This window comes from Lissotriton vulgaris, chromosome 7 (assembly GCF_964263255.1).
Source record: "Lissotriton vulgaris chromosome 7, aLisVul1.2, whole genome shotgun sequence".
Taxonomy (NCBI): Eukaryota; Metazoa; Chordata; class Amphibia; order Caudata; family Salamandridae; genus Lissotriton; species Lissotriton vulgaris.
In genome coordinates this window covers 818,734,926-818,762,010 of record NC_141695.1, presented here as the reverse complement: position 1 = coordinate 818,762,010, position 27,085 = coordinate 818,734,926, and the positions used below count along the sequence as shown (strand labels likewise).

The window sequence follows — 27,085 nt, the reverse complement described above, 5'->3', positions numbered from 1 at the left end:
ATATCAACACAATACACACAATATTTCCACAGTAGAACAGATAAGTAGCACAAATATACAGCGGTCTCCAGAGGGAGACCAAGACATACCCTAAGAACTTTATAAATAAATAAATAAAATAAAGTGGAATGCGAACGGCGACCAAAGTCGAGACTTGGACCAGAAGACTTGGAAGAGCTGGGGACTCAAGGGACTACCCGAGGTAATTACCCAGGAGCTCCACAGAGGTTGTGTGCAGAGTGGAAACACAGCCACATACTCAATGCAAGTTAATAGGAAAATTGAGGTTGCAGTTTTCAAAAAGGACCCTTCCCAGTCGACCCTGAAGAAACCCTATGCAATATTGAAGGTTGGAGAGTCATCCCCCACATGGATAGCCCAGGAGCCAGGATACCTACAGCAGGGAAGCATAGGTGCGAAGTGACGTCGGAAACCTCCGTAGACCACAAAGGAGGATTGCAGTAAAGATGCAGTTGGCGAGGAGGGTGAAAGAGTCAGGTGAAGTCCAAGTATGGATTCTTGAATGGGAGTACCTTCAAACAGAGGGGCCAGAGTCTATGCCCTCTGGAGTGATCAGGAGTCACGAAAGACCAATGGCCACTGATGACAGAAGATGAAGGAGAGTTAACGGTTAGCTGGTCGATGCAGCTGTGAGGACCAAGTGACGCTGTGGAAGACCAGGAGGCATTCACAAGCTGTTCCACATTGGAAGTTGAGAACCAGGGGGTCAGTATCCGGCAGGAGCACCAGCAAGCCTTGGCAGTAGCAAAAGAAGAAGGTGCAGTGTTGGACCAGCCAGGTCCCAGGAACTCACCAAGGGCAGGAGAGTCCGAGCAGGCCCAGAGCAAGCAGGGGAGCTCACTGAAGCCAAAGAAGACCCTCAAGAGGACCCATAGGACGAAGGCACAGGAGTCACAAGAGGACCTCGAGGAGCTCACCAAAGATGCAGGGCCACGGTGCAGAGGATGCAGTGAGGACAAAGACCTTGGTATGAAGAGATGCTGGAGGCTGGAGATTCTTGTAGCTCGAAGATCTTTGGAGGACAGAGTCAACAAACCTTGGCAAAGGCAAGTTGACACGGTGCACAGGGGTTCTGTTCCAGTGGTTTTGACGAAGGATGAAGGCCTCAAACTTGCTGAGAAGACAGTGCAGGCCTCGAGAAAGTTGCCAAAGCACCACTTGTGTGGCTGAGCCTTTCAGATTCCGTGGGACCTTAGGAGCAGGAGACCGGTCAGCTTCGTTGTGGTGCCTGCAGATGCAGGGGAGTGACTCCTTCACTCCAAGGGTTATTACTTTAGGTGTCTTTGATAGCCACAGGCCTGGAGAAAACCCTGGATAAAGCACAGGCACAGATGACGCAGAAGACTGGCAGGACGGTTAGACCATGGGCAGCAGGAGTCTTCCTTGATGCAGTCTCGGCTGCAGGTGAAGTCCAACGAACTCTAAGTTGCCCAGAAATTTGAAGTTGATGTGGCTTTGGATCTGAATCTTGTTCCACAATGAATCTGAAGAGCTACCCGGGGTAAGCCCTTAAGTATCCTAGGGAAAAGGTTGGGATGAGTCAAGGATCCCTCCCAGAGGAGGGGCTGGACTGAGGGGAGGATACTCCCATGTCCTTTGTCCAGTTTCACTCCAGAGTGGGTGCCAATGACTCCCTGAACTGGCTCCAACTGGAGTATGCAAGGAGGGCACCGAATGTGCCTTTCAAAGCAGTCTGTTAGCACTGGCAAACGCCCCCACGCTAGCCCAAAACACTAAGTGCTGGCTGGGAAGTGATCACAACTCACTGTGAAAGGAAACCTATTGTTCTACCTCGCATAGTGTCTGTTGTAGGCAGCAGCACTAGCTTGCAGTTCGACCCTGAAAGGCTGGTACCGGGAATACAGAGGGGCTACCTAGGGAAGCCCTCCAGTACATGGTATCCTACATCCAAGACTGGAATCAGTGTTGAGATAGGATTCCAACATGTTTGATACCAAACATGCACACTATGAGTGATAGAATGCACTCCCAAGAACTCAAATTTTGTAAATTTTTTAAAGATGCTCAGTGGCGTTTGAGGCGTGCTAGCTCGATGTGCACTCCGTCCATGGTTGGTTTCTTTTGTTATAGAGATATGGAGTTTAACACCTTGGCTGCTAGGCGTTTTCCCCCTCCTGTGCTGATATTTTATCACTCCCATTGTTCATGACGAGCTCAGCTCGTCATCAGCACAGCTCAACTGTGCATCATGACGAGCTGAGCTCGTCATGAGCATCGAAAGGGTTAAGAGCATTGATATGCAGGATTTTTTTAGAATCAGGGGGTTACTTTCTTCTCATTTTGTAATTTATTTTTCATTTTCATTTGGGGAAAGCATGACTCGGTTTGTAAAAAGTGTAAATTGATGTACCAAATAGAATGTTTACTCAGTGTGTATGGGAACTAGGTTTGTGAGCATATTAAAGTTTGTATGTTTTATGCTGTTTTATGCTGATGTGTTCTTGTATGATATTGTGTATTCTAGATACCCCTGATGAAGGAACTCTTCCCGAAATGCATTGGGTATATTTAAAGGCATTGCGACTTGTGGAAACTCAATCTGTCTCGTGCTACTGTGATAAGCCCAGTAAGGGCGATTCTGGAAATGGTGAATAAAATGAAGTGAAGGATGAAAATATTTTGGAGACTAAAAAATGGATTAAAAGCAGATGAAAAGAAGCTGAATATGTGATAATTTGGCAAAAGACTTTAGACTTTATTGACTCATGTAGATACATGGCAGTGTAGCTTGAATAGGGACTTGCCGAGGTTATTTTCTGGTCATATCTGATACCAAACATGAGCAGTTTCAGTGCAGTTAGTATATAGTTAGACATCTCATAATTGACTTGATGTTCACTCTGTGTCTAAAATGGGTGACCACACTTACGAAGCCTGGAGAATCGACTCCAGGGTTTGTAGGGGGTGTCCAGCGGATGCAGGGCACCTTCACACTAATAACCTAGCACCTACCTTCAGGATTGAAAAGCCTGCTTTAGGTGTGACTTCAGATATAAGGAAGCTTATTCGTTGTGAAGGGTGCTAGCACCAACTCACACAGGCTACAATGGCAGGCCTTCCTGGATAGGAGAATACGTACATGCAGAACTGCCATTATTGGGGGCCTGGAACCAACTGACCCCCAATTGAACTGTAGAATGATAAATTTTCTGCAAGCTCATGAGAAACATTTGAAAGCAAGCGAGTCCATAATGAATTAATTGTATCAAGACCCTTTAGCTTTGTGGACTAAGTCAGAAGGATGTCTCTCATTCACATATGTAAACACCATTTAAGAATTGCTTTTTTAAGTTTTAGGAAAATTCACGAATATGAAAGTATTTTTTTGAAATGTTATTCTTACTGTTTTTGGTTGTTTTAAGCTAATATTTGACAAATGCTGTAAAGAAAATTGATACGGTTTTTATTAACTGTACAATAAAACAAATATATATATAAAAAAACAATGGCAGGCTTGTAGTCACAGTTTGAGTGGTCCCTCATGGGTGGCATAATACATGCTGCAGCCCATGGGAGACCCGTGGTGTACCTATGCCCTGTGTACCTTAGTGCCATGTACTAGGTGTGAGAAGTTGGCCCGATATGCAGCGTTCGCTATTCTAGCGGCCGCTATGTATCGTTCCAACGACCCTTATGGTGATTGGTTGTAAGTCAACCTTAGACCAGCTATCCTAGTAGCGTGGATACGAGCAGTCTTCGGGCTAAACTCTAGAGGGCGTGTTAAGCCAGCTGTTATACCATCACATACCCCTTGAACCCCAAGTGAAAGGACACCACACAAGTGTTATGAAAATAAACAGAATATTTATTAAGAATCACAACAGCCCTGGACTCTTTATGAGGACAGGGTACTAAGCACAAACCAAAACTCTTAGGAGAATACTTCAAGTGCACAATTTAAACAAGTGTCCGGGGACACGGGAAGTTTAGTGGTCTCGGGCGGACCCGATAAGGCAAGTCGGAAGCGAGGGACTCGGGACCCTAGAGTAAGGAGGCTATGCAGGCACCGAAATGCCGAAGTTACCTAGCCACGAGGGCTGCGGCTGCACAAGTCTTACAGGCGTCGGGGTCTTCGCTGACGAGCCAGGAGCCGGAAGAAAAGGAGTTGCTGGCCGGCGACCAGTGCTGAATAGTTCATAGAGATCCAAGCCTGGATCAGAGATCGTTGATACCTGAAAGCAGAAGGGGACCAAGTTCGTACTACTAACCAGTAGTCAGAGGGTACCAGGAAGGCACCGGTTGGCCGTCACCTCGACTAGGTGAGTGGGCGACGCTGGGCTCTGCAGTCTCACGGACTAGGAGGCGTTGTCGGCGACCAGGATGGAGGTGCGAGCTGTCCCACGGAGGTTGATGCTGTCGGCGTCGCTGGGCCCAGGATTGGGGCAACAAGCCTTGGCAGATTTCAGGGCCACGGGGTGGGCCTAAAATGGCGTCTTGAGTGGACCAGGAGGGTCCGGGGGGCTTCCCTCAAAGATGGAAGCAAGGGCCAGTCTGGAGCAACCAGACCAGCAGCGTTGGTTGTCGGATGTCGTCAAAGAAGGGCACAAGCCAGCGGCTAGTGACCAGACAACGTACTGAGCAGCGAGCAGAAGGGCCCCACGCAGATCGTGGAGATGCTGGGAGACTGCACTTCGGTGCTGGAGCGGCTCAGGGTCGGGGCTTCTCGGACCCCAGAGCACTCACCAGAGAATTGCTTCGATGGTCGTGCTGATTCAGAAAGCGTGCAGGTTTTGTTGATGGCCGGTCCCTCGAGGTCTCGTCGCACCCACAGATCACAGCTGAGCTGATGACGTGGGTAGAGGTCAGAGGTGCCAGGGAAGCCGGTTCTCGTCGAGCTGGGCTGTCGGATTCCTTGAGGAAGGACTTGCAGCAAACCGCAGAGTTCTTAGATGGTGCCCGCTGGTGCAGGGTGACTACTCCTTAGCCACAAGGGAGAAATCTTGAGAAGAGTCTCGAAGTCCTTTCGTAGAAAGTATTCTTGATTCAAAGATGATCTAATTTGGAAGGGTCCCCGCTCCGGCCTTTATCCTAAAGAAAGGGGTGGGTACATGACTAGGTCCTGCCCTAAGGGTGGGACCAGGAAGGGGGGTAGTTACACCCCTCTCCCCTGCCGGACTGTCCCCAGGTCAGGGGCTGGCGCCCCTGGAACTGGTTCTGACCGGCAGATGCGTAGTGAGCACCGGGGTGCCACTCCGCAGTCACCTTCTCGCAAAGCCCTACCTACCCAGAATACACAAACCCTGTCTGGGACGGTGCGAACACCGCCCTTGACAGGAAACCCTTTGTCCAAGCTCTCCTCGCTGGAAGGACTCCCAGCAGCAGGAGGTCAGACTCGTGTCTGTGGTGGCAGCATCCATTTTGTGGAGCTGAGGCTTTAGTTAACTTTAACCGGGGTTCACAGTTACATACATGTCGTGTCCCTCTAGAAGGGCGGAATGCTAACCTTGTCGCCAGAATTGGTGAGGGGGTAGCATCCCGATTCGTATGACACCTTACTCGACATGTCTGGATAACGCAATACCGAAGTTACCGATATGGCACGCGTTATCATGGAACAGCCATTGGGTCTTGGTTCCGCCAGCTGCAACCGGGCTCGGCTCGGGCCAGAACCCAATTCACACGATTCCGAGCACTCTGCCTTCAGGATTGTCAAGGCCTGCCATAGGAGTGTCTGATAGGAACTCGGGTGTCCATTGTGTGGTTAGATATAGGGCTACTATACCTAAAGCAACGAGCGGGTACGCTACGTTGCCCCAGCTGTCGTGCAGCCAGTTGTGTCAGGTTTAGATGGCCATCCAGGGGTGGCATAATACATGCTTCAGCCCCTGGTAGGCCCTGGGTACACCGATGCCCTGAGTTACAGGGTCTGACAGGGTGGCCCAGTTCCAATTGGGTAATGCACCTAAGGTACATGCATCAATTTAGAGAGAGAACAGCTAGGCTGTGGGTCTGATTAGCAGGCCCGCAGCCCGAGAAAGTCGTAAACCAGTGAAACAAAAGCAAAAAGTCCGGGTGATCATAGGATTGCAGACCCTACTCTCCTACACTAGGGACTTAGAAGGGTACACCAGTAGCCAATAAGAAAGGTACCAATGTACTTGCCACAGTCAAATTGAGGGATATAGCTCAGTAACTTGAGTCCTGGTTAGCAGGATCCCAGTCAGATTAGTCAGGAAACAGCATACCACCAGCATAAAGTGGGGGCAGCCATGAAAGCAGATCCTACTTTGCTAAGCAATCCCCCCCCCCCCCCCCCCCCACCCACACGAAAGGAGATGAGACTAACCGTGCCCAGTTGAGTCTTCATTTTCTAAGTAGAAATATGTGGAGAGTCCATCCCAGGTCTATGTTCTATATAAAAGTCCATCCCCTGTAGGGAAATGAACCACCTCAAAAGGTTGGGGTTTTAACACTTCATTTGTTTAAGCCATAGGAGGGGCTTATGGTCTGTCTGAACAATGAAGTGAGTACCAAACAGGTATGACCTCAACTTCTTCAAAGCCCAGACCACAGCAGAGGCCTCCCTCTCAATAGCTGACCAACGTTTCTACCTGGGGGTCAACCTTCTGCTTATAAAAGACACTGGCTGATCCTGGCTCTCTGCATTAAGTTGTGACAAATCCACTCCTATTCTTATCTCAGAAGCATCTGTCTGGGCAATTAAGGTTTTGGAGTAATCAGGACTTTGTGGAATGGGAGCAGAGCACATGGACTACTTTAGGTCATCAAATGCCTTTTTGACAGCTAACTGTCCACTGAACTTTCTTAGACATCCTTTTTGAGGTGAGATCATTAAGGGAAGTCACAATAGACCCATATCCCTAAAAAAACCTCCTGTAGAACCCAGCCAGGCTCAAGAAAGACCTGACCTGAGTCTTGGTAATGGGAGCAAACCAGTAAATTATTGTGAGAAGCTGGCTTAGTATATGGTGCACACTTATGTAAGTGGTTACCTTGCACTAGTCCAGACAAACCCTATGGTGATTTTAGTGGTCTTAGACAGCCTTTAAAAGCTCTCTACGTGGTAGCTGTTGAGAGCAGCCTTCATGCTTAGTCCGGAAGGAGTGTAAAGCAGCTTGTTTTACTAGAACATCATCTTATAGGTATAGATTAAGTAATAAAGTAGCACAAAGTATATTTATAAAAATATGTATTTATTATAAGACACTCAGTAACACATACAGATATCTCCGAGCTGGAGATATACAGAATGCACACAATACTTTTCAATAGAAACAGGTAAGTAGCACGAATATACAGTGGTTCCTAGGGGGAGACCAAACAATATACTAAAATAGTGGTATGCGAACCACGACTCGAGTCAAGACTATACCGAGAAGATATAGAAGTGCCGGGGACCCAAGGAACCACTCGAGGTAAGTAACCAGGAATGTGTGCAGAGTGGGAACAAGAAAGCTGGCTCAATACAAGTCAATGGGTAAGTGGCGGTTGCAATTTTAAAGAAGATGGACCCTTCCCAGTGGACAATGAAGAAAACCCGTGGAAGACAGAAGGTTGGAGAGCCACCCCAACTGTGAATACCCTAGGAACCAGGATACCTACACCAGGGAAGCCGGGTGCATAGGTGTGAAGTGGCGCTTGAAGCCACCGTCAAACTCAATGGCGGACTTCAGGAATATGCTGTTGCTGGAGAAGGTGAAAGTGTCCAGCGGAACCCAAAGGTGGATTCAAGTCGAGAAGTACCTGAAGCCAAAGGGGGCAGAGTCTACGCCATTCGGGAGTGACCAGGAGGCACGGAAGACAAATGCCCACTGATGTCAAGTGTTAGAGGAGAGGTGTCAATGATCTTTGAGCTGCAGCTGTGTGGACCAGACGATGTAGCGGAAGACAAGGAGCAATTCACAAGCTGTCCTATATCGGATGTCGAGAGTTGAGGGGTCGGTGTTTGTCAGGAAAAACCAACAAGCCTTGTCAACGCCAAACAACAAGGAAAGCAAAGAAGGCAGAGTGTCGGGACCAGCAAGGACCAGGTGAGGCAGAGGAGTCAGGGTAGGCACCGAGCAATCAGGGGAACCTGCTGAAATCAAAGAAGACCCTCAAGAGGACCCAGAGGCCCAAGGCACTTGAGTCCCAAGAGGACGTCGAGCAGCTCACCAAAGATGCAGGCCCACGGAGCAAGTGATGCAGTGAGGATGAAGATCTTGGTTACAGGAGATGCTTGAGGTTGGGGCTACTGGGAGCCCAAAGATCTTGGTGGAAGAAAGCCATCAAGCCTTTGCTATTGTAAGTCCACACGGTGCACAGGGTTCAGTTTCTGCGGCTCTGACAAGGGATACTGGTCTCAAACTTGGTGAGAGGAAAGGACAGGCCTCAATGGATGTGATAACCACCACCTGTGTTGCTGAGCCTTCTGGAGTCCGTGGGAGCCCAGGATCAGCAGACTGGTCAGCTTGGTTGCGGTGCCTGCAGATGCAGGGAAGTGACTCCTTCACTTCAAGGGAGATTCCTTCTGGTGTCTTGGATGCTCACAGGCCTTGGAAGGTTCCTGTATGGAGCACTGGCAGGGACGTTGCTGTAGATAAGCGGGGTGACGAGCCCAGGAGCAGCAGGAGTCTTCCTCGTTGCAGCCTTGAAGCCCAGAGCGAAGTCCAGTGAAGTCCAGAGTGGACAGACGGTCAAAGAAGAAGTAGTGTCTTAAAATGAATCTTGTCCCACGATTAATGTAGGGACCCACCCTCAGGTAAGCCCTTAAGTCTCCTAAGGAAAGGGTCGGGATGATTCAGTGTTCCTTCCCGGAGAGAGGTCGGACAGTGGGGAGGATAGACCCATGTCCTTTGTCCAGTTTCACGCCAGAGCGGGAGCCAATGTCTCCCTGAGCTGGTTTGACTTGGACTATGCAAGGACGGCACCTAATGTGCCCCTCAAGCAGACTGAGTAGCACTGGCAAGCGCTCCCACCCGACCCCAACACACTAACGCTGTCTGGGAGGAGGTAACATCTCCCTGTGACAGGATACCTATTGTTCTGCCCTCCTGCTCAAGCTTGGCTCAGCAGCAGGAGGGCAGAATCATGTCTCTGGTTGTCAGCAGATGTGTTGTGCTGTCCCGGTCTAGGAGACTGGTGCGGGATCACTGAGGGCCGCTCAGAGGAGCTTTACAGTGCATGGAATCATACCTCCCACACCGTGGGGTATGATTCCAACATGTTTGATACGAAATATGATAAGGTTCCTTACAGCCAGTTTAGAGATGGTCATTGCGTAATGACACATCGCCACTCTATGTATCGTACTGGCTGATGCACTTACAACACGGGAAAATAGAGTCTGAAGTTTGTAGGGGTTTCCTGCTCCTGTAAGGGCACCCTCACACTCAGAACCGAGCACCCTGCCTTCAGGATTGAAATACCTGCTTTAGGGGTGACTCATAGGTTTTAAGTGTAGTGACCTCAGATATTGGAAACACTATATATGTTGTAAGTGATGCTAGCACCAGCTTACACAGGCTGCAATGGCAGCCTGCAGTTACAGTTTGAGTGGTCCCTACAGGTGGCATAATGCACGGGGGACCACTGGTGTACCTATGCCCTGGGTACCTCAGTACCGTATACTTGGGATTGATAAGGGAACCCCAGTGTCCGATCTGGGATGTACCTAAGTACTTACCATACCAATTTAGGGGAGAAAGCACAGACACTGGGTTACTGATTAGCAGGATCCCAGCCAGACTATTCAGAAACATCGTAGCACCAGGAAAAAATTGGGGGTAACCATGCAGAAGGATCCTACCTTCCTCCAATTATGGTCTGGATTTTGCTCTCCAGTGGTTGAAGTTGGCCCCCACCTCCCAGGAGACCCAAGTAAACAACTTTGCTCTGCCCTATCTTGCACTTTGTGGCTTTCACGGTGAGGCCAGCCTTCTGCAGGGCCTCCAGAACATTTCTAAGGTGGACCAGGTGACCCTCCCAGGTGAAACTTAGGACAGCAATATCATCTAGATATCCTGCACTGTAGGCTTCCAGACCTGTGAGAACATTATTCATCAACCTCTGAAATGTGGCAGGTGCATTTTTCAGACCAAAAGGCATTACAATAAATTGATAATGCCCACTAGGGATTGAAAATGCTGTTTTTGGCTTGGCATCCCCAGAGAGTTTGATTTGCAAATAGCCAGCAGGCAGGTCAAATGCACTAAGATACTTGGCTTAGGCCAGAGTATCAATCAGTTCATCTGCCCTTGGAATTGGATGGGCATCAGTCCTAGTGACTGCATTGAGGCCTCTGTAGTCCACACAACACCTCATGTCTTACTTACCGTCATTTGTATGAGGAAGCAGACAGGGGCCAGGCAGCAGCCTTGATCCTGCTGGACCTGTCTTCTGCATTCGATACGGTTAATCACGTGATTCTATTGGAGAGACTAAGGGAGGCAGGGGTGGACGGCACTGCCCTGCTCTGGTTTCATTCCTTCCTGCGGGATAGGAAGCAGGCTGTGTCTCTTCCCCCTTTTCAATCGGCCTTCTCCCCAGTGCTCCACGGGGTGCCTCAAGGCTCGTCCATCAGCCCTATTTTATTTAACGTTTACCTTAAATCACTGATCACGTTAATAAAATCCCACTGGCTAAAGGCAATCAACTACGCTGACGACACTCAGCTCATCCTCTCCTGGGAGGGTGAGGAATCGATCCCTCTGGAATCTTTTCATGACTGTCTGAGAGACACAGCTGGTTGGTTACACAAAAATTCCCTACAGTTCAACACCTCTAAAACCGAGGTGCTGTTCTGTGCCGGAAGTCGGATCCCCCGCCCGTTCCCGGCGGAGTTTTGGCCCCCTGAAGCCCCGGAAAAGCCACAGCCGGTCACCACTGTTCGCAATCTGGGTGTTATGATGGACAACAAACTCAGTATGGAAGCCCAGGCTGCGAAAACAGTGTCCACCTGCTCGGCCCACATGCGATCTCTTCGTAAGATCTTGCCACTTATCCCCTTGCAGGCCCGGGCTTTAATAGTCAGGTGTACCATTCTCAGTCGCCTCGACTATTGCAATGCGCTGCTGCTCGAGGCCCCAGCTATATTGCTAGACAGACTCCAAAGAGTTCAAATTGCCGCTGCCAAATTGACCCTTGGTTGGCCTAGGAGATCTTCGGCCACTGCGGCTTTGGCCGAGCTTCACTGGCTCCCTATGAAACAGCGAGTGGCCTTTAAATCTCTCTGTCTTGTTTTTAAAGCCCTGCATGGAGTTGGGCCCGGCTCCCTGCAATCCATGTTCACCTGGTACATTCCAACCAGAGCCCTCCGATCTACAACAGCCTGTCTTGTTACAGTACCGAGGTTCAAAAAGGTCAGGGCTGGGGGGAGATCTTTCAAAGTTGCAGCCGCAAAACTTTGGAATAGCTTGCCCCTTGACATCCGCCAAACAACGGAACTTCTCCCTTTCAGGAAGCGGGTCAAAACCTGGCTGTTCCCTAAAAGTTAAACTCTGGCTACTCTACTGATGTCTCCCAGTGCATCCATCTTAGGAGTTATCTTAGCGCCAGGATACCTGCAAGGTGACAGCCGCGCTATATAAATGTTTTAAATAAATAAATAAAATAAATAAATAATTTTGGCACAAGGACAACCGGACTAGCCCAAGGGCTATCCAAATTCTTAATGACCCTCAACTCCAGCATCTTTTGGACCTCAGTCCTGATGCAATCTCTAACATGGTCAGGCTGCCTTTAAATTGTATTATTCACAGGCATACTGTCACCTGTATCAACTTCAATGGGTACACCAGGTGGTTTGAAAGGGAGTCAGAGGAAACAGGTGGGCAAAATTATTGAGGACTTTCCTGCAATCAGCTTGCTGCTGGTCATTGAGGCAGACTGCCAAGGCTACTCCATCAGCTGACCCATGAATAGGGTCCTGAAAGAGGAGATTAGAGAGAGGGTAACTAACTTCCTTCTGTCCCTCAACAGTGGCTGTGAGCAAGCTCATGTAAACCCTGTCAATAAAAGGCTTTAGGTGGTTCAAATGAAGTACCCGTGGGGAATTCAAGGAGTACCTAGGTTAACCAAATACGTAACCTCACCTTTTGCTCAAGAATGATGTGGGGGCCTATCCACTTGTCCTGGAGAGCTGGTGGGGCCACAGGCTCCAGCACCCACACTTTCTGTCCTGGGTGGTAAACAGGTGGTACAGCCTTTTGGTCATGCCAAGCTTTCTGAAGCTCTTGGCTGGCCTCAAGGTTTTTTATGGCCTTCTTCATGTACTCAGCCATATGTGAATGCAGGCTAAAGACATAGTCTACAATATCTTGTGCAGGAGGTTTGAGAGGCTGCTCGCAGCACTCCTTAACCAGACACAATTGATCCTTGACTGGATGTTCAAAGAGATGTTCAAATGGGCTGTAGCCCACCCCCTTCTGAGGAACCTCTCTGTAGGAAAAGAGAAGGCAGGGTAGTAAGAAATCTCATTGTCAAATGAGCTTTTCTGGGAGCTCCATGATCATATTCCTGAGGGTCTTGTGGAACCTTTCAACAAGCCCATTGCAAGGTGAATGGTAGGGTGGGGTAAACTTGTAGTTTACACCACACTCTTTCCACATGGCAGTAATGTAACTAGACATGAAGTTTGTACCTCTGTCTGTTAAGTCCTCCTTAGGGAAACCCACTCTGAAAAAAGACACCCAGAAGGGCTCTAACCACCAAGGGAGCTGTAGTGGTCCTAAAGGGAATAGCCTCTGGATATCTAGTGCCATTGTCCACCACCACTAGGATGTAACTGTGTCCAGATGCTGTTGGGGGGGTTTAAGGGACCAAAAATATCAATCACTATCCTTTCAAAGGGAACCCCAACCACTGGAAGTGAAATTAAGGGAGCCTTTGTAGTGCCACCTGACTTACCACTAGCTTGGCAAGTGACACAGGAGCGACACAACTCCTTGGTGTCTTCTGACATATGGGGCCATTGAAAATGAGGGACAATCCAATCCCAAGTCTTACTTTGCCCAAGGTGCCCTACAAGGGGAATGTCATGTGCCAGGGAGAGGCAATAACCCCTGAATGTCTGAGGATTTACCAACCTCCTGGTGGCACCAGACCTGGCGTCTCTACCTTCAGAATGCAGAAGCCTTTCTTCTCAAAAGATCCTATGGGACCCACTGACATTCCCTGATTCCTCCGCATCAGCTTGCTGCCTGCGGGGTTCAAAAGATGGGCAGAATTGCTTTTCCAGACTCAAGTCTGCTCTGGAAGAGCCCCCTGCCCCCAAGAACTCTGCCTGGACAAGGCCAAGTTCCTCTTGGACAGTTCCTTCACAGGGACTTAGATCATGTATACATAACTTTACTCATATTATGCACTGATTGAGTCAGAATCACTGTACATATTATACAGGATATATGAGTAAATGCAGCATATTCTTATGACAGTGCATTTTAATGAGAAGGGGAGTATCCAAAGCTCAGATGTTACCATTAATTCATTCATGGTATTCAATTTACCAATCAGGAAAGTGTAGAAGGCTGAGTATGTCTTTCAAACTCACGAAATCCAGAACACAGCTCTGAGAGCTATCCTGCAGGCTGTCCCTGTAACAAAATCAGCCGAAAACCGTCCCCGGCAAAGAACTCGGCGGCACCTCCGAGTGGGAAGGGGGGCCGGCCGAGCACTTTGCCAGGGCCGGTTGTGGTTCCCAGTCCAGCCCTGCTGATAAGGATGGTATTTGGTGAGCACTTGCTTTTTATCACTTTGTAAGTATGAAAGATTGGCAATAGCTGTGTACTTCAGGGACTGATTTATTTTTAGTTGGACGGCCATAGTCTGCTCACCTAATTTATAAATGACCACCAATCAGGCAGTAATATATAAAGACATTGTCAGGAACCGCCGTCACTGCAGTTCTTGTCAATAATATTTTACTGTTTGCTACAGAGCTGCGACTGAATGTCTGATTATAAATCGGACAGTCAGACCTTCATATTGGTGGCATGCACACTTTGTCTCTGTTGTGAGGAGTATACATACCGGCAATATATAATTCGGGCCCTTAGTGTGCTAATGCACGAAAACCGCATTTATTTATGTCCGTGGTTGCATGTATTTGCATATTAAAGCCAGACCTATTCAGTTAACTTACTACAGAATCAAGACATTTCACAATGAGGAGAAATGAAGAGTCTCTAAAATCCTTTGGTTAACTCAAGCATTTAACCAAAGAACATCAACAGACTAGCTTCAATCATCACGTTAGATACCAGAAATTCTGTTCCATTACCTTTCCGCATGGCAAGCTCAAGCAATACCCTAGGACTCACCTGCTTGCTTTGGCAATAGGATGCAAATACTTTAGAAAGTTTAATACAAAACATTTACCCTTATCTTAAAAGTGCAAAAATTCCCACTGAAACAAAACTGCATGTGGGAAGGCAAAATTCATGTTGTTTTTCATCACTCACTGCAACAATAAACAAGTATTGGCATAGCCAATAGGTCACGCCTTTGGGACCTTTTAAGTGTTTAGCCATGCAACAGTTGTTGTTGCACCAAGAATATTGTGCTGCATACCTAAATACTTGGAAGGTCCCAAGAGCGAGACCTATTGGCTATGCCAATGCTTGTTATCTTTACCTTTGCCCCACCCTTACTCTGGGATTTAGAAGAAACTTGCTTCTTCTGGTCACCGCGATTACCATGGTTTTTCTGCTTTACCCTGGTGCAAACCCATTTGTCTGCCTTCTTTCCCAATTCTTGGGAAGAGTTCAAGTCAAAGTCCACCAGGTACTCATGCAAAAGTTCGCTCTGACTGTTATTAAGGTTGAGCTTCCTCATTATCAAACTGCACAATCCTTCATAGTCCTGTACCTTGCTTCCATGAAGCCAGCCTCCAGAGCCTTAATAGCACTATCAATGAAATCTACTCAGTCCTGGGTGAGTGCCTTCTGCGTGCCTCTGAATTGAATTCTGTATTGCTCAGTAGTTAAGCCAAACCCATCAATGAGTGCACTCTTCAGAACTGAGTAATTGTCAGCATCCTCTTCTCTAACAGTGAGGAGCGTATCTCTACCTTTGTTAGCAGAGGAGAGCCGCAGGATAGCTGCCCTCTGCCCTTGAGGTACCCTTTTAACTTTACAGGCCCTCTCTAATGCAGGGATCCATTTCTGGATGGCATATCCTGCTCAGGTTCGTAGTATGAAAAGAGTTTTCCTTGACTCTAGGGACACTAGGACTGCCACCATGGGACTTTAGTCCCAGATTTTTCCTAGCTTTTTGGACTTCAAGGGCCTCCTTGTCAAAGGCCAACTGATCTCGCCTGAGCTTGAGTCTAACTCTCTCAAGTTTGATCAGATGGTATTCCCTCTCCAAGGAATCCTCTCTCTGACTAGAGATAGAGGTCCCTATGGACTGTTCTGTAGCATTGGTTCCAGCAGAGGGAGACCTAGATCTCCTCTGTCTGCTCTAAAACCTACCAGGAGGAATAAGGAGGGACCTATTTTAAGGGACACTTGGTGTGCCATCTGCACCCTTCCCTGGACCAAAGTTCATCAAGGTATGCTCAGAATTTGGGCCACTGGGGGTTACCCCTTTTGTTCCATCTTCTGGAGCATACCCACTCACTTGGTCCTGATCCCCTGACCTGTCGGGTTCTGGAGATCATCTAGGAAAGGCAGCTCTAGGAGATGCTTAGTGGTTGGATTGCTACCTACCTTTAATTTCCTAGAAATACACCTCGTCCTTAGTTACGGGAACGTAAGACCACTGCATTTAGAAGACGGAGGCACACTAGTATTCCAAACTAAAGACATAATTACTAGGTGTAGTATGGTGTTGCACCTAGTGTAAACTAAACTTCCTAAGACTGGAGAACTTACTTAGTCTATCAAAATATTATATGTGCCTAATGCCAGTGATGATTTTTTTTATTAATCCACACATTGATTAGCTGGAAAAACAATGCAGGCTTGAATCCCAACTTCTGCACACCAATGTGAGAAGCTGGATTAGTATATGGGGCTCACTTATGTAAGTGTAGCACCCTGCAATAATCCAGACAACCCTTATGGTGATTTAAGTGGTCTTAGACAACCTGGGCAAGCTCTCTAAGTGTGTTCAATGTTAGTCAATGGGTAAGTCGTGGTTGTAGTTTTAAAGAACAAGCATTTGCAATGCAATAGGTCTCGCATTACTGAAAGTTTGAGCTATTGGCGTTGCATCATTATTTGCATCGCCAGTAGCTCAAACGTTAACTACTGCGAGACCTATTGCATTGCAAATGCTTGTTCTGAAGAAGGCTGTAGGTTAAAGGGTGGGAAGAGGTTTATTGAGGTTTCCAGGGTGTTGTTATAGAACATCTTGGGAGTTGCTTCGGAGTTTGTTGAAATAGATGTTACATTTGTGGACTTCCCTATAAGCTTGTGTAGCGTACCTAAAGAATCTGTGGAAAGTTCCCTGAGTGCTTGTTACATGTTCCTATATCGGCTCTCGGAAGAGTCTATAAGGTTTTAGAGAAGTGTGTAGCGTCCACATAATGGTTATGGGTGGTCCCTGTACAGTTTATGGGGTCTGACATGTTCCGTGTCCTTTTGTTTACATCTTTAATGAATAAGATCCAGAACTGCCCGCCAGCCAGATGGTTTTTATAAACTATTTATTAACAGCAGTTTTCAGTAATAACAACATAATTTGGAATTTCTCTTTTGGGCCCATTTCAGAAAACAAAATGGCCAGATATGTGCGCGAGCATTGAAGTCTTATGTCACCGTTTTTACCTTTCCTTACCACCTCAACCTGCATTCCGCGTGTACCTTGTACATATAGCAAGTACTTATATGTCTCTTATATGTCTCTCAGGTGCCACGAGGATGCTCCTGCAGCATGTGGTGCTTTATTAAAGACAGCCAGAAACACGGCACGGCAGCCGGCCACCACCCTAACAGTGAAAAGTTTCATATTTGTCCTCTTTTCATTTGCTGCTGTGAGCTGCTCGGATGTATTAAAGTTTCCGCCAATAAAGCAGATTTCCCGCTTTCCTGCTATCCTCTTCTTGAACACTTGTGGGGTAGCTCGTGTGGTTAATGCATTTACGGAAGAGAGTCGCTTTCATTCGTGGTGTTGAGTCTGTACTTCATCCTGCAGAAGAAGATTGAAAGTGCTACTGATTACTTGGGGAACAATGCAAGCAATTTTTTTAAAGCACTACAAAGGTGGAACATCTGCCTGCCACATCAAGCTTTTATGATAAAAGGGCGGGTGTCGCTGGTCCATTGAGAGAAATCTGCCCTGGCTGTATCGGGTAAACCCGAAAAACGAAATGTATATATAAAAGGTTAAACAATCTAAACTGAATGACACTGCATGTTACCATTCAATAAAACGTTGCAAACTCGCAAAAATGATATCGCTGCCTGCTTCTCAACCACCATTGAGTGGATTATATTAATCCGGCACATTCAAGTCAAATTACGCATTAAAAAAGGTATGCATTTTTTTCCAAACGAAAAGTGATGGATTTCGCATTTATTTCCTCAAAACCCTGCCATTTCACCCCCAGATCCACCCTCACCATCGACGATTTTTCAAAGATTTTGAAACATCCACATACAATATTTTTAAAGGTCACCTTTCTCTTCCCGGGTGGGTGGTAAAAGCGTATCCCGGGTAGGGAGAACCCCCTTCTGGTGGTCTCCCCAGCTGCAGTGAGGAGCCGCTGTGCTGTTTGTCACAAGGAGAAAACGCTTCCCGAGCCAAGGTGGATTGGACCCCGGGCCCCGTGTTACGGGCTGCTTTGAAATGCACTTTTCTCACTGAACGGCCCGCAGTACTCGACCCGAAGCACAACTAGCAACAGCCGAAGGAAACGAGTGGTGAACGCGAGCAGCCCTACTCTCTTTCCTTCTTGTCCAACAAAGAAGAAGCCTGCGAGTGGTGCGCACGCCACAGGCAGACATGTGGTTTTAATTATAGCGCCCTTGTCTGGGCACGATAATTGAAACCACATGCCAGGGGTGCGCGTAAGAGACACCAATAGGCAATGGGCGGAGCAATGCGCCAGCCTTTGGCCAATTGCTTACAGTCTTCCATAAAAAAGACGCACGTAAAGGCCAATAGCGTGGCCCAAAAGGAAAAGCACATGCACGAGCGTGTGCGATTCCTAGGTCCATTTCCAAACCCCCTACAAAAAAGTCTCTAGTTGTGCGAGCAATGCTGCGCACTGCACCGCTAGGTGCGTGACCGAAAAACGACCCTTCCCAGTGGACCCTGAAGTATTCAGGCGAGGGGAAGTCCCTAGCTGCTGAAGGCAGGTTTTTCTAGGAAATCATTGTTGATTCTTGGAACTTAGTGGAAGTAGCCATGCCGTATTTGGGCTGTATAGGCTCAGTCCAAATATGGTAATGATTCCTATGCCTATATAAGGATCGGGTAATTTGTACATATATAAGGGCATGAATCGGGAAAATTACACTAGGGTCCTAGATTCATTTACGACAATATAGCTGTTAGATAAGACACGAGCACATGTTTGAGATTGTATAGTCACGAATTTCACATTGGCACACGTTTGACAAGTATTTTTTCTACACTCAAGTTGGCACATGCGGTACGTTGGGAGCACTTCACGCTGTTTTCGAGTGCAAATCCTATCATGTATACCTTGCAATGTATTGAGGATGACATTGTTGAAACATTTTATTTTTTGTTGTAGTTCCACACAGAGGATTTCCACCTATTTCGTTCATCTTGATAACCCTGTTGTACAGAATCCCGCTGAAGAAGGGTTTATAACGACCCGAAATGCATTGGGATATATTTTAAAAGTTGCAATTTTCATTTTTGTAACATTGTGAAAGTGTATCTATATGAAGTCTCATTGTGAAGTTATGATGATGTAATTAGTTAATGTGCAAAGCACATGGTTTCATTGCTATAACGGTGAATATATGGTTATGAAGTATAACCAATAATCCATTTGTGTTTGAGTTTGTGTATATTTTACTAAATTCAAATTGGAACCAGAATTAAAATTGGATGAGACCACAGTGTTTCTTTAGCAGCTCATCCCGCAGGTTTGGGGCACCCCAATCCTCGCATCAACAGATAAATGTCATCGACATATGACAATGCCTCATCATCATAAGTTTGTTGTAGCTCTGTTACCCCTCCTGAGAATAACGCCAAACTGTTCTTGAATCCCTGAGGGAGACGACAGAAGTGATGTTATTTCCCCATTATTGAGAAAGCGGCCAAATACCTACTTTCTGGTGCTATGTTTTGACAAAGAAACCGTTAGAAAGATCTAATGTGGTTTTATATTTTTTACGCACAATGTTATTCATTAATGCCATACTGTGTGCATTTTGCACTGCAAATGTTTTGCAACAAGAGTTTAAATGTCTGTAAGCCAATACTAGACAACAGGTATTTTCTGGTTTGGAGACAGGAAACAAAGGAATGTTCATTGATGAGGTGCATGTTTCAATCACCCCCTGGTTTTCAAGCTGATCTAAAATCTCCCTGACCTGTTTTTTAGCTTCTTGATTGATTGGGTACTGCCTTTGTGCAGTTGGTTGACTTTTTAATTGGATTTTATGGTGAGGTGAGTCCTCATCCCATCCTACATGATTGTTGTATAATGCAAGAGCTTGGGCGACTGCCCATTTCCTGGCATAGGTATATTTTAAATGTATTGGAATATGATTTGAGAAGGCTGGCATAATGATGTCTTCGCCATGTGGGCACTCCCTGACAAATTCTGGTGGCCAGTCTTGTTCAGCTAGAAGAATTTCTCAACCCCTAGAAATTCGCTCCCAAACTAGTGCTTTTATTTGTCTTGGTATGACTCCCTCCATCCGGAGTGTTATTTCACATAACCTATGTGGAGAACTAACCCTGGTATCTGCAGTTTCAACTTGAATGAATTTATTCAAGTCCACTGTCTCCAGAAGATCCTTCAGGTTCTGGCGAGCTATTGTGACTTCTGCTGCACTGTCCAACATTGTCTGAGCCCATTCTCCGTTCTTGAGTTGTGTCCTCAAGATCCCCGGCATGTCTGATTTTTAGACCTGCTACCTTCTTTTTGGTGAATTGAAGTTTCTTGTTTTTCTGAACATGTTGATCGTCTTTGGACTTCACACGTTCTTCTTTGTTTTCTGACCGTCCTCTTCTTTCGGATTTCTGTGATGAAGTCTGAAAGGCACGAGAGGAACGTGTATCAGTGTCTTGATATCTATCAGGTTTTTTCAAATTATCCCTATTCCTGAGGTTATACCTCCTTTCAGAGGGCTCCTTCTGAGGAGACCTACCTCGGGAATGAGAACGCTTCTCTTTGGAAGTTTGTTTGCTATTTTTCCACTTCTTTTTAGAGGGAGTAGGAGTGTTTTTAGTAAAGACCTTTTCAGGACTTTCAGACAGTTGGGGTGTCACTGGTTTCCCACCCAGACTGTCTCTGCCTAATTCTTCATAGGATTTTTCAATTATTCTGGCTAGTTCTTGTGGTTGCTCTGTTACGTCAAATTCCCTTAACTTCTGGCGTATTTCCACTGATGCTGCTTCTCCTTTAATATTAGTTAATATTATCGTCGAGACCTTTTTGAAATCTTTCAGTAGTTTCATACCCAAATTTAAAGCAGGCTCTGCCCTGTATTCTTTTTGAATCTGTTTCAGGATGTCTGGTATTACCGCCATGGACAGAATACCATGTGTTTTAGTGTAGATAGAAGCAAAGACTGTACCCCAAGTGGTGCAGTCCTCCAGATGTGGTGTGGTCCCACTGATAAAACAGATGGAATTCGTTCAGTGTAAAGTCTGTGGTGTAATTTTCAGTGTATTCCCCTGGTGAGAGGTATGTTGTGGAATAATTACTTGGTGGTTGTCAGGGTCCATGGCAAGCTTAAAAAAAATCGTAAACAATACTGTCAAAAATGAATCAATTATACAAGACAAAGCGGTCTTGACTGATCGTGCTCACGGCTGGCTCACTGTACAGTCCTACAGTAAAGCGACCCCTCAAGCATACCTCCTATATAACTTCTCCAAAGCCACCAGAGAGAAGTTTCTGAAATTTCGGTTAGGCTTATTGCCGTCTGCTTAACATCTGCCGCCATGGTTATGCCCTCCGAAGCCGGCAATTTGCCGTCTCTGTGGGGAAGGAGAGGAGGACATAGTCCACATCAGAACCATATGCCGGGAACTGATGCAGGAGCGCCGGTCACTACTTAGACCAATTTTTAACAAGAAACAAATACGGTTGTGTAGACAAGTGGTGCTCGCAAGCTTCTCCGGTGAAGATATTCAACTAAGTTGCTGCCTGGTTAAATTTTTAACTGCTGCGGATCTCAGACTAAAGCCGATACTGCCAGATCATCAAAGAAGTAGCACTGGAACCGGGATGGAGCCGGCCCGCTAACCCATCTTGTGATAGCCTTAACAGCACTCTGTACACCAAGCACTAACCATTTCTGCGCATCCAAGCCTCAAGGAATAAGCATCAACAGGCTAACCTCAGCCTTTTTTGTGTTCAGCAATAAAAGTTGATGCAGCACCATGCAATTTAAACTGGTACCCACTCGCCCACACTCATTTTGCAGCCAAGACCCTGATCAGGCGGCCAATTCTACCTCACGAACTGCTGCTAAATTCCCACAAACAAAAAGACAGTAACTGGACTACGGGTTACCGAGGCCAGAGGAGCAGGCCTCTTTTGCAATTTTTAAGTGTATTCTTAACTGTGGCTATTAACCTTTTAAATTGATGTTTTACTGTTTTATAAAAGATGGCCAACTTTTGTAAAGGTTTTAATTAACTCTACAATAAACATATATATAAAAAAAAAACTGGTGGTTGGACTGTAAGAGTCCGCATGACATATTGAAGCAATTTTCTGTAAATTTCCATTAACTCTTTGAGTTGAGTTAGTAACTCTACCTCTGTCATTTCTTCGATGTCAGGATAAGGTGTATAGCCGGCTAAAATCGGCCATGTTGCTCCTGGTCTACCTAGTGAACCGAGCCTGGTAATGTGATTTAAATGTTTTAGGGCGCCTTTAAGCCAGAGCTCATGCTCCTGGTATGTGAATGGAATCTCAATATCCTCGAAAGGAATGTATTCATCTGGCGGATCATCTTCTTTGTGGAAGTGAAACATGTGTGTTACTGGATTTGCGTCTGGGAAGACTTTCCATGAATAGAATACCTCTGTCTGGTGATATTCATGTGCCTCTATCACAAAAACTGCCCTACCACCTCTCGATGATAGGCCAAGCTTTATAAGCTTTATAGTGATGGCTTTCCTTAAATTTTGAGGAATTATTATAGCATTCTCATCGGTTTCTTGGAAACCTGTTAGGTTAAAAGCTGGTACAGCATTTTTGCCTGCAGCTCCACTGGCCCCGGGATTATCTTTGTCGGCCATTTTGTTGACTGAAAGTTTGCAGAGCAAGTTTCAAGGGAACAAAGATAAGGTGCACAATATTTTGGAACACTGTATCCTTCAACGTTAAACAAACCAAAAACTAATACATAGGAGTTTTCGTCCTACTCAGTTATGGCGGATATTATCCTTTACCCATTCCAGACGCTTATTGGAGTATTACCGGAAAAAGGGGTCTCTGAGAAAAGCACGACTGAGTTACTGTAGTACCTAGCGTTAAATTAGTGCCTTACCAAACTGTTGGGCGCCATGTAGTGTAGTTCCTATATCCCCAATAGGCTCTGCACATTGGAATAAAATACAATATAGATTTTACATAGTACTGAGGTCAGTATGTCTCTATCGAGTATATTAAACTTAATTGTGTGTGTGCCAGCTAACTCAGAGGTCACTAGAAACTTTCTCGAATAAAGAAGAAGGAATTTGTTTCTGACAACTGCATAAACATGACAGCTGTGTTTCCCTTAGAACCGGAACAATATCTTCAGAGTCATGGAAACAATAGATAACTATTTCACTCCGTCAATCGTGCATGCTTTGTTTCTACAGAGTTGCATAAAAATAGAGAGACAGGCGATTCAATAAAATGGTTTATTTCTCATGCAAGAGATATGAACTGCTACAATCGTTAGACAGAATGCAAAGTATAATTCCTACAGCGCAAACAGTAATATAAAATAATACTCTAATAGCATTGTCTGTTGCTATGACATATATAAAAATACATACAGATATAACACAGGCTAAAATACTCAACTGGTGCTTCTAAAATACGCCTACCCCAGTATACCTAACCTAGGTCTAGTAGTAGGAAAGAAGTAGGTGCTGTTTAGCTTAAGTTTAGTTTTGTCAAGAATCTGGCAAAGGTTTCTCTAGGCTCCAATCAGCTCCATACCTCTAGAATGTGAGAGGTTTGTATCTCTTTCTCGGGACTCGATTTCCCAACACCCCACAAGGGGAGTCAGAAACACTGAAGCTGGATTTCTTGGCAGGAGGAGGACAGCTTCTAGTCAATGCGTCAGCTGGAGAGTTGGCTTCCTTCGCGACTTGCTGTGGCGAGCTGCGTCATGCAAATAATTAGTCGAACCTCACCGAACCACACTGTGCTTTGCCATTGCAAGTGAAGGTATATTTATACCTTTAAGGTGTTTAGGAATGCCAGCATTGACGTAAAGTCGGGCATATGAACATCATGAATGAACCCCTAAGGAATAGATGTTCATGCATATAAATGAGTTCTTGGAGAAATCAATATCCAAGCAAGAACTTGTGACGTTGATGAACGGATAGAAGTAGCCATGCCCGTATGTAGGTAGCACGGACTATTCCTAAATAAGGACTTGATATCTATGCCTATATAAGGGCAATGTCAAATGTACCTATATAAGGGCATGAATCAGGAAATGCATACGGCATCTAAATTGACATACAACAACCCCTAAAACAGCATGCAGCCAGATGCTTCCGAAAATTGGAGTTACCACATTGGGCGAACTTTACGACTGTGCTAGTTGGGACCAGGAACTAGGCATATATCCCTCATAGATGACCAATGGCAGGATTGTTGTATGCAGATGGGGAGTATTGCCTCTAGCAACAGACTACGAATTATACATTATAAATTTCTACACAGAATGAGGTGTGGTGCAGAGGCCAGGGTTCCTGACTCCGGACTACGGGGTTCACAGTTTGATCCCCGGTGCCAGCGGCAGGTTAGCCAAGCACCATGTGACTCAGGGCAATAGCTTGCTTAATGTTCCCGAGGGACCCCAGCGCTGGGACACCACTTTGGAGGTAGCTGTGCGCTTTACAAATACTGGTATTTCATTTCATTTCAATGTATTACACACCTGTTAGATTGCACCAATATTACTTCTGCCAGGATGACTGCTGCTTGCGATGCAGCATGGAGGGAGCAGATTTCCTCCACCTCCCTTGGGTGTGGGGCCCTATACAGACCTATCCCAAGATCTTTCTATCATGATAAAGAAAAGGTCAACCTCACTCCACGGACTGCACTCTTGGAAAACTTAGGAGATGAAGAGCCCTGCTTTCGGGAGCACATTGCACTCTGCCATTTATTGGCAATAAGAATAACAACATTCAGGTGGGGAGGGGAAGGGCACCAAACTTTAAGGAATGGCTTGATGACCTAATCTACTGCACTGCCACCTATGCGGAAATGCTCCCTGGCTCAAGCATCTGGAGTTGCTGGAGACTTCCCAACCCCCTCACTCTAGTGACATACTATAATGTGCTGTCATGTGGTGGGAAGATATTGAGGGGAGTGTAGGTGTGCCTGGCTGATGCAGTACTGTGGCATGAAATGTTCACCACTGTCTCCCACAGACAATGTTCTGTTAACAACACATTCCTAAAATAAGTAAGCAGCCTTTGACTCACTAAACACTGTATTCTCCTATAACATATGTATTCATTGATGGGCTACTCCCAATCTGCATCCTAAATGTCAATTGTAATACTGCAAGGGGTTAGGTAAGGTGGTAAATTATGCTAATGGTACAAGATGCTATGATGGTATAATTCAATTTTTGTAATGTTAATTCACTGTTACTTGCTGTACAGACCACATGTACATTGAAACTAATGAATAAAACATATGTTTTTAAAGTCTGTTCGTTAAGTATTAATAACTGTTTTTCAGCTCAGAAGTTCATGATTGCTAGTTTTCTGCTTCAAAACAATTTGCATTGCCCTGAACTAACAACTGAACTTTTGTTACAGGTTGCTATTGCTTCTTTGCATTATTGTCTCTGTTTCTATGTTAACCAATTTTTTGATGTGTCAGGTTGTTTTTCGAGCTCATAACCGGTGGCTCAAGCTTATGTTACTACCTCTGTGTACACAGTTCACCACACAAAAGTAGAATTGGCAATTAGATTTAAAGCAATTCTCGAGATAGCCAAAAGTTAGTCAACTTTTAAAACAGACACATTTCCCATTCCTTCTTGGAGACTCTATTAGACCACATGAAAGCGAAGTTCCCCAGTCAGGCTTGGAGACTAGAAACACACTCCAGTGAGTGGCACACTTATACTAAGACATGCACATTTCCCCGGGGGGGTCAAGTTCAAAACCAATACCATAGAATGTACAAAAACATTCATTAAACCATACACACAGGCCAGGAGAGAGAACAGCAAATTACACTGTTAAGGATGTGGGCCAACAGAGAGATGGCCTCAACACACACCGTACACGACCACAGAGCTAGCAGCAACAAAGAAAAAGGCTCCAGCTCCTCCTAGTCCGACAGTGAGGACGAAACCCTAGAATGGGGCTGGCCTAGGCAGGAGATAGATGAACAAGTTACTTACCTTCGGTAACGCTTTTTCTGGTAGATACTATATCTGCCTGTGGATTCCTCACCTTGTGAATATCCCCTTGCGTCAGCAACATTCGGAAATTCTTTTTGTAGCTTCGCGCCGACGTGGATGACGTCATAGAGGCACGGCATCGCGCGCGACTCCGCTGACGTCACTGACACCATAATAGGCCCACGCCGGCGTGATAACATCAGTTCCGCCATTTTTTCCGTGCCTTCGAGGCACACGGACGGACAGACGACAGTAGATGTATACATAGTATACACAGTACACAAATGTCAAGATAACACACACAGTGTGAAGCAAATGCAGCAATGCAATCGAAATAAAACATTTCCTTGACAATAAAAAATATTTACATTACAATAAACTCAGGCATAGAAGAGTGGACAATGGGGAGGCGGGTGGGTCAGTGAGGAATCCACGGGCAGATATAGTATCTACCAGAAAAAGCGTTACCGAAGGTAAGTAACTTGTTCTTCTGATAGATACATCTGCCAGTGGATACCTCACCTTGTGAATAGAGTCCCACAGCAGTCCCCACTCCCGGAGGAGGGTGTCCACTCTTCTATACCAGGAAATCCTGGAGGACAGCGCGCGCAAAGTGGCCCTTCCTCCTCACCTCGGTATCCAAGCAGTAATGCTTCGCGAAAGTGTGGAGGGAGGCCCAAGTCACCACTCTACAAATGTCCTCAACAGGCACACCCCTAGACAAAGCAGATGTAGAAGACTTTGCTCTAGTAGAGTGAGCTCTTATACCCTCTGGAGGCTCCTTACCCGCCAGGGCGTAGCAGATCTTAATGCAGAGGATAATCCATCTCGAGAGCGTGCACTTGTGCACCGCCTTCCCCTTCTTGCAGCCAGCAAATCCAACAAACAGCTGGTCATCCAACCTGAACTCACTTGTCCTGTCCAGGTAAAAGCTCACCGCCCTCTTAGGGTCCAAGGGGTGAAGTCTCTTCTCCTCCTTGGAAGGGTGAGGGGGAGGATAAAAGGTAGGGAGGGTAACGGACTGCCCCAGATGGAAAGGAGTAACCACTTTAGGCAGAAAAGCAGCCCTGGTCCTAAGAACCATCCTTTCAGCATGACTGGATAAAAATGGGGGCTTTGAACTAAGAGCCTGAAGCTCACTTACCCTCCTTGTCGAGGTAATTGCTACTAGAAAAATAGTCTTAAAAGACAAAAGTCTTAAGGGACATTTGTGTAAAGGTTCAAAAGGCGAACCCATCAAGAACGTAAGAACAAGGCTCAAGTCCCATTGAGGTACAATAAAAAGAGTTGGAGGAAATTTATTGGTAAGGCTCTTAATGAAACGTAATACAATAGGTGAT

General features: G+C 46.1%; 1 protein-coding gene and 1 long non-coding RNA gene across 3 annotated transcripts in view; one reads left to right on the top strand and one right to left on the bottom strand.

The window, feature by feature from the left end:
- The window catches only part of DNAH17 (dynein axonemal heavy chain 17), a 15,539,113-nt gene that overhangs the window by 4,869,815 nt on the left and 10,642,213 nt on the right, over positions 1 to 27,085 (bottom strand). The gene's annotated exons all lie outside the window — the stretch shown is intronic.
- LOC147702473 (uncharacterized) overlaps positions 1 to 27,085 on the top strand; it is a 183,767-nt gene that overhangs the window by 72,829 nt on the left and 83,853 nt on the right. Inside the window, exon 4 of one of the 2 annotated variants that reach the window (XR_015297526.1) lies at positions 2,507 to 3,418. The exons of the other annotated variant lie outside the window; for it this stretch is intronic. This is a non-coding gene — a long non-coding RNA (uncharacterized LOC147702473). Of the gene's footprint in view, positions 1 to 2,506; positions 3,419 to 27,085 lie in introns of those variants that run through there. 2 annotated transcript variants of the gene reach the window in all.